This window comes from Parus major, chromosome 19 (assembly GCF_001522545.3).
Source record: "Parus major isolate Abel chromosome 19, Parus_major1.1, whole genome shotgun sequence".
NCBI lineage: Eukaryota > Metazoa > Chordata > Aves > Passeriformes > Paridae > Parus > Parus major.
In genome coordinates, this window is record NC_031787.1 from 764,843 (window position 1) to 771,605 (window position 6,763).

The window sequence follows — 6,763 nt, forward strand, 5'->3', positions numbered from 1 at the left end:
TTGGGGACAAGGACAGAGCCCCAGGAATTGGGGACAGGGAGAGCCCCAGGAATTGGGGACAGGGAGATCCCCAGGATTTGGGGACAGGGAGAGCCCCAGGAATTGGGGACAAGGACAGAGCCCCAGGAATTGGGGACAAGGACAGAGCCCCAGGAATTGGGGACAAGGACAGAGTCCCAGGAATTGGGGATGCTGCCCCATCTCTGCTGGGCTCAGCTGCCTCCCACCACTGCCTATCCCAGAGATTTTGTGCCAATGAAGACGTTGTTTTACCACTGCAATAAATTGTCCAAAATCCAAGCTCATTTCAGTCTGCACAGGCTGGAGAAAAGTTTTGCCCAAGTTGAATTATGAGGGAGCTCCCAGGCTGGAGACACCTCTGGGTGTCTGTGGGCAAGGGCACAACCTCTGCCCATGAAGGAACTACAATAACTTTCCCTTCTCTTACTTCCAGCACATCTGGAACACAGCAGACTTTAGGATAGGTGTTTTTAGGGTATTCCAGAAAAGAGTGTTCCCAGCTGGAATCACAAAGGAGCCACCACCACCAGCAGCAAGCTCACTGCAAATTTGTAGAAGGAAATCCTTTAAGAAGTGTTTGCAGAAGCCTGTGTGGGGTCATTTCCCAGTTCCCCCAGTGTCAGCAGGGCTCTGGGTTAGGGATCAAGTTGTCACATCCATCCTGCACCTTGTGCCCCTCAGCTCTGAGCTCTGAGGAGCAGCCAGGACCAGGGGCTGGACAGGGAAATAGCACAGAAAACTGGGAGCATCAGTGGAATTGCACAAGGAGGGAGGGAAATCACAGTGCCAGGGGTTAATCTGTCATAACTGTGCAGTTTTAAGGACATTATAGATGGTTGTGTTTACTAATGACCCTCATTACTCACAAACCTCTGGGCTGGCTCTCCAGCTGCCCTGAGATGAGGATGCAGTTGTGATTCACACTCTGAGATCACATTTCAGGGGATTTTCTCAGCCCTCCCCATAAAGCTGCACTTTGCCCAGAGCCCAGCACTGAGCAGTCCCGGGTGGTTCTGCCTGTGCTGCCGGGGGCACTCGGCTGCTGCTGTCACGGTGGGTGCAGTTTGCCCCAGGGTGGTCCCTGTGCTGAAACAGGAATAGAAAAAGGCTTCTCCCATCTGACTGCTGCTCTCTGAGTCCATGCTGAAAAGAACAAACCCAGGGATCCACTCAGTCCAGCAGGGAGGTGCCAGATTTCACAGCTCATCTCCACCAAACTCATCCCGATGAAAACCACGAGTTCCTCGGATGAAAGCTTCTGCCCACTTTAATATTATTATTTATAGACATTTTAATATTTCTAATAGAAAGTAGAAGAGCTGAATGCTGCTGCCACATTAAATTAGTTCCAATTGGACTCCATCAGAGGGTTTTTCCAATAGATTTCTTCCCTGACAGCTGGCTCAGCCTTCCTTCCACGGAGCAGGATAATGTTTCATGCTTTGCTGCCACTCTGGTGCTTAAGATTTCAATTCTCTTGCTTTATTTGTAGCAAGTTAACTGCCATTAACAGAAACAATTCCTTCTGAAGTGATAACCACCTTACAGATGCCAAATCTAATAGTTCCATTATCCCAGATTACCTCCTGGAATTTAAGAGAAGGGAAAATTGCTCTGGTTTTATCCGGAGTATGAACAAGGCAGTTCATCTCCTCCACTGGGAATAGGTGTGCAAACCTCTGACTTCTCCTGTCAAAACCTGTTAGAGGCACTCAGAGGAGAGCTAAAAGCCAGAAAAAGAACCCAGGAGAAAGTTTCAGACAAAGGAAACTGCATTTGGACCCAATAATGTGGATCAGTGGGGACTCTCAGCCAGGGAAACGAGGTTTTCTGGGCTGGAAACAGCTCAGGAGCCGAGGACAGGAGCTGTACCCCGAGAGCTTCTTCTGCTGTTTATAAATCATGGAATGGGCTGGGTTGGAGCAACGTCAGAGCCCATCCAGAGCCACCCCAGCCATGGCAGGGACACCTTCCCCTGTCCCAGGAGCTCCAAACCCCATCCAGCCTGGGACATCCCAGGGATCCAGGGGTGCCCCAGCTGCTCTGGGAACTCCAGCCCCTCATCACCCTGCCAGGAACAATTCCTTCCTGAGACTTCACAGCATGACTTCACTTGATAAATCACAATCAATCCTTCCCAAAATTCTCTTGGAAAAGGCTTAACTGGGATTGAGGAACTTCACTTCCAGTTTTCCCCTTCCCCGTTGTGCTGCACGTGCTGCCACAGCCCAGGGAGCTCCCAGGGCACCGCTCCTGCTCCCACAAGCAATCCAAATTAAGTGCTCCATTCTCCTCTCTAACAATGCCCCCACATTAAATAAATGAGGAATCAAGCAGCGCTCACCAATTTAAATAAAAACACCATTTGATTTGGGAGTAAATCCCTCAAAAAGGTGGCCATGACAATAATGGATTGCTCATCCCCAACGAAATAATGGCCTGCAGACAAAGAGCTGATAAAGCCTCTTGTTCCTCTGCCCCTTAATTAAAAGCATTAACAGAGCTTGTTTTTAAAAATCACCCAGCTCAGCCAAATGCATTTTTATTTGTCCCAATAGCTATTCTCCCTTTAATGAGAATGGAAAAGCAGAATTTGGCAGGAAGGGAGAAGAGACATTGAGCAGAATTATTGGGTTGGTATCCAGAACTCCACAGTGTCCCTCGCCATTCTTCTGGTTGGTTCTTCTAAAAGAACAAGTGAAAAAGGTCAGGAAGAGCAGGTTTTATGAAATATCCTCCTCATGGATCTCCAAATAAAGATGAAGGGGATACAGGGGAAAACATTTATCCTGCTCTATTAAGTTACTTTAATGGTCTTCCTTTCTTTAGCTCACAGTTATCATCTAATGATTAAAAAGTCTCAAGGAGATTACTCCTTCAATTCAAGGAAATTAATTTTCCCCCACAATTGAATTTGGCTTCCAATTTTACACTAAAGAACAGGTTATAAAATATGTAGAAAAAGATATTAAAAAAATAATTAGTGGGTTTACCATCAACTGCAAGACTGGAAGAACTTCCAGGGTGTGGAGTTCCTGTTAAACTGCTGCTGGTTCTAAGGAACTTGGATCATGGAGTTGCTCACCTTCCACACCACAAGGCACTGCCCCACCTTGGAGCATTTGGGACAGCCCTGCACCTGCCCAGAAGGAATTTCTTTGTCCTGTCCCAGCCTTGCCATTCCTAATTCAACACCCTGAATTCATGGAATGGGGCTGGAAAGGCCTTAGAGCTCCCCCAGTGCCACCCAGCAGGGACAGGGAGCTTGGCCAGGGCAGGGGGTGACACACTCCTGGGCAGAGGAATCACCTCTGGGCACAGCTGCCCTCACTGCCAGGAACACAGAAATGTCTTTCCCAGGAGTGAAACCAAATGTCCATGAAGGAATGGGATCTCAGTCCCCAGCAGCAGCATCCTTTCCTCAATCTCACCCCCAGGGCAGCAGCTCCCAGAGCTGCTCTTTAGCAATTCCTGTTTCCCTGCCCCAGTGCCCTCGGTTAATTGTCTGTTTCCAATGGGTTTATTTCCCTGCTGTTGCCAAGTACCACAGAACCTGGGAAACAAATTAAAAATAAGAGATACCACATAAAAGAGAAGCCAGGCCGAGAGACTGAATGGCTTTGCTGAATTTACTGGAGATTAATACCACTTAAACGTTAATGGCAAGGAGGCTGTGAAAACTGGATTTTTAAAAATGCCTCCTACACAAACCCCTAGCTGTGACCTTGCTGAACACACATTTGACTTTGTCACTGTTCTCTGCCTGCTCTGGGACTTCAGGCAAAGCATTCAACTCCTTTGCAGTTCTGTTTTCTCCTCTGTCAGCTGAGTTCAACACCTGGATGCTCTTGAGAAAAAACATTTATAAATCAGTTCAGTGCTGGTACCACTACAGGTGGCAGCCCCTCAGTCCCAGGTGCTTAACAAAGCCCTGAGCGAGGCTTTGCTGAGTCCCAGCCTTGCTGCCAGCCCCTGCTGCCCACCCTGTGCCAGAGCCAGCCTGGGAACCACTCCTGATTTCACTTTCTTTGTCCAAACTCAACAAAACCTCCCCTCCAGGGTGAAGCTGCTGCCTCAGCCACTGCCTAAAAGCCTTTTCCTTGCTGGTGCTGTCTCAGAGCCCGAGGATGTCCCAGCACTGGGGATCCCTGGGAGCTCGGGCACCTCCTCCATGCCCCAGGCACCTGGTCCAGCAGTGCCCCGGTGGAAGAGCTGCTCTGGGCTGCCAGATGTGCAGGCAGCAGCTGCCCAGATGTGCAGGCAGCAGCTCCCCAGATGTGCAGGCAGCAGCTGCCCAGATGTGCAGGGAGCAGCTGCCCAGATGTGCAGGGAGCAGCTGCCCAGATGTGCAGGGAGCAGCTGGCCAGATGTGCAGGGAGCAGCTGCCCAGATGTGCAGGCAGCAGCTGGCCAGATGTGCAGGGAGCAGCTGGCCAGATGTGCAGGGAGCAGCTGCCCAGATGTGCAGGCAGCAGCTCCCCAGGGCTGTTCTGTCACCTGGGGTAAAGCTCCAGCAGGGACAGCCAGGTTTGCTGCTGCCCCATCAGCTGAGTGTGGCCACCAGCAGGACAGAAAGTCCTGACAAAAACAGTTCCAAATCCTGCCCTGAGCCAGAAGGAACTGCAGGAGCCCTCAGCTGCTGCTCCTCAGTGGGGCAGGGAAGGAGAGCACCCCTTTACTGACCCCAGACAGGGAACATCAGTGACCTGAAACCAGCCCCAAGCTCCTCCTCGGGGGTTTAATCCCAGGGAGGATTAATCAAACCTTTGAGGGGGTTTAATCCCAGGGCAGCTCCTCTGAACTGTGCAGATCAGCCTGATTTATGATTTATTCCGTGGCAGGGATGCTCAGCTCCCCAGGGCAAAGGCAGCCCCGGGGCCCAGGAGCTGCCAGTTTAAAAACTCATTTGTGCTAATTGGCAGCCACTGAAACCCGGCTCATTGGCACTGGGAAGGAGCAGGAGGGGCCTCACCTGAGCTGGGATTTAACACTTCTGACACCTTCAAACCAGCCCTCAGCTCCAGGAGAGGACAATAAAACCTGATTCCAAATCCTACAGTTAGGGGAGAGGACAATAAAACCTGATTCCAAATCCTACAGTTAGGGGAGAGGACAATAAAAGCCGATTCCAAATGCCACAGTCAAGGATTTGAGCCTTCAGATCTCCCAAAACCTCCCCAAACCCTCTCAAACTCTTCAAAACCCCCAGGGACAGCCCGTGGATGCTGAGATTTCACCTCTGGGAAGGGGAAAGATTTTGTGGCCTTTTATTTCAGAGGAAGGCTTGGGTTGGAAGCTTGCAGATCATCTCATTTCAACCCCTCCACCCCAAACCCTAAAGATCAGCTGGAATAAAAAGGAAATAGATGTTTGTATTGAATGTAAAAGTATTCAAAGAGGAATAACACTGGTTTCTTTAACACCTGGCACTTGCAGTCTGACTGAGAACAAAATAAAGCACAGGAAAAGGCAAAGGAAAAAAGGGGCAAACGTTTCTCGTTAGAAACCCCTCAGATGGTGACCAGAGTTTGGCTGGCCAGGACTGCACGAGCTCATCTAATCCCAAATTTAATCCTGAATCCACTCCCAGTGCCTCTCCCAGGGGATCACCTCACTCCTCGTGGCCAGAGCCAAGGGAACCCTGCAGCTTTTGGTCTCTGCTGCCCTGGGGGGTTTGGCTGCTGCTCACACTCCCAGGAGTGCAGAATTCCTCCCCAGGAACACCAGCCTTCAGCAAGAAGAGCACCGTGACTCCATCTCCTTCCACCTTTCCAGAGTGCTAATTAAATGCTAATTACTCTGGGATGTAATGTATATAACTATCAGGCACTTAACAGCGAAGTGTTATTTACTTTGCTGTTTTTAACATGAATATATTTTTTCTCAAGGGCAGCCAAGCAGCTGCTTTGGAGTTGTGTTCTTCCTTTCCACTGAGCATAAAAAATCACAATAAGCAAATTTCACAGGTAAACAAAGTTCTCTTTGTCTCAGGCACACAACAACAACCATGCCCTGGTTACAGCACTGAGCTGGGGCTGAAGGATCAGGATTAACACCCTGAGCCTGGGCTTGGTACCCAAACTGGGACTTGGGCAGTGATTTCTGACCTGGCTTCCACCAAAACACTCCTGCAGCTCCTACACTTGCTGCAAGGGACATCCAGTGAGAGAAACCACAATAAACTGACTTTTGAAGGTGAAGATGGGCTCAGGTGAGCATCTCTGCACAACAAACCTGCTCTGTCTACAGCTGGAACACCATTTTCAATCAAGCCAAGCTGCAGAAATCAGAAATGTCCCTGGAACAAAGATGCTGCAAGCCTGAGCTGTGCTCGTGGGGACAAACACACCCAGGGAAGTGCCACAAAGCTGAGCTGACAGGGAATTCCCTTGCCAGGACCCTGCCAGCTGTTAGGAAACAGCAGAACAGCAGAGCAGGGATGGGTAAGGCCAGGCTGGGCTGGGGGAGCAGCCCCAGAGCCCCTCTGGCACCACAGGGTGACTTTGGGGTGATTCTGGGGTGACTTTGCACAGCCACGTTCAAACCTCCAGTACAAGCACAGCTCACAGCCCCTGGTGCTTTCTGACACATCCCTGCAGTGGCTGGGAAATACTCAGGAGCCTCAAGCCCTCGGGAATTGCAAGAAGAAAGAGCTTGTGCCACACAAGGTGGAAAGGTTCTGCTCTGTCCCTGCTCACCCCAGCCCTGAGCTCAGCTCCCTGCAGGGCTTGAGGCTGGCTCTG

General features: G+C 50.3%; 1 protein-coding gene across 1 annotated transcript in view; it reads right to left on the bottom strand.

Annotated features, from left to right (window-relative positions):
• GALNT17 (polypeptide N-acetylgalactosaminyltransferase 17) overlaps window positions 1-6,763 on the bottom strand; it is a 137,251-nt gene that overhangs the window by 53,212 nt on the left and 77,276 nt on the right. The window lies entirely within an intron of this gene.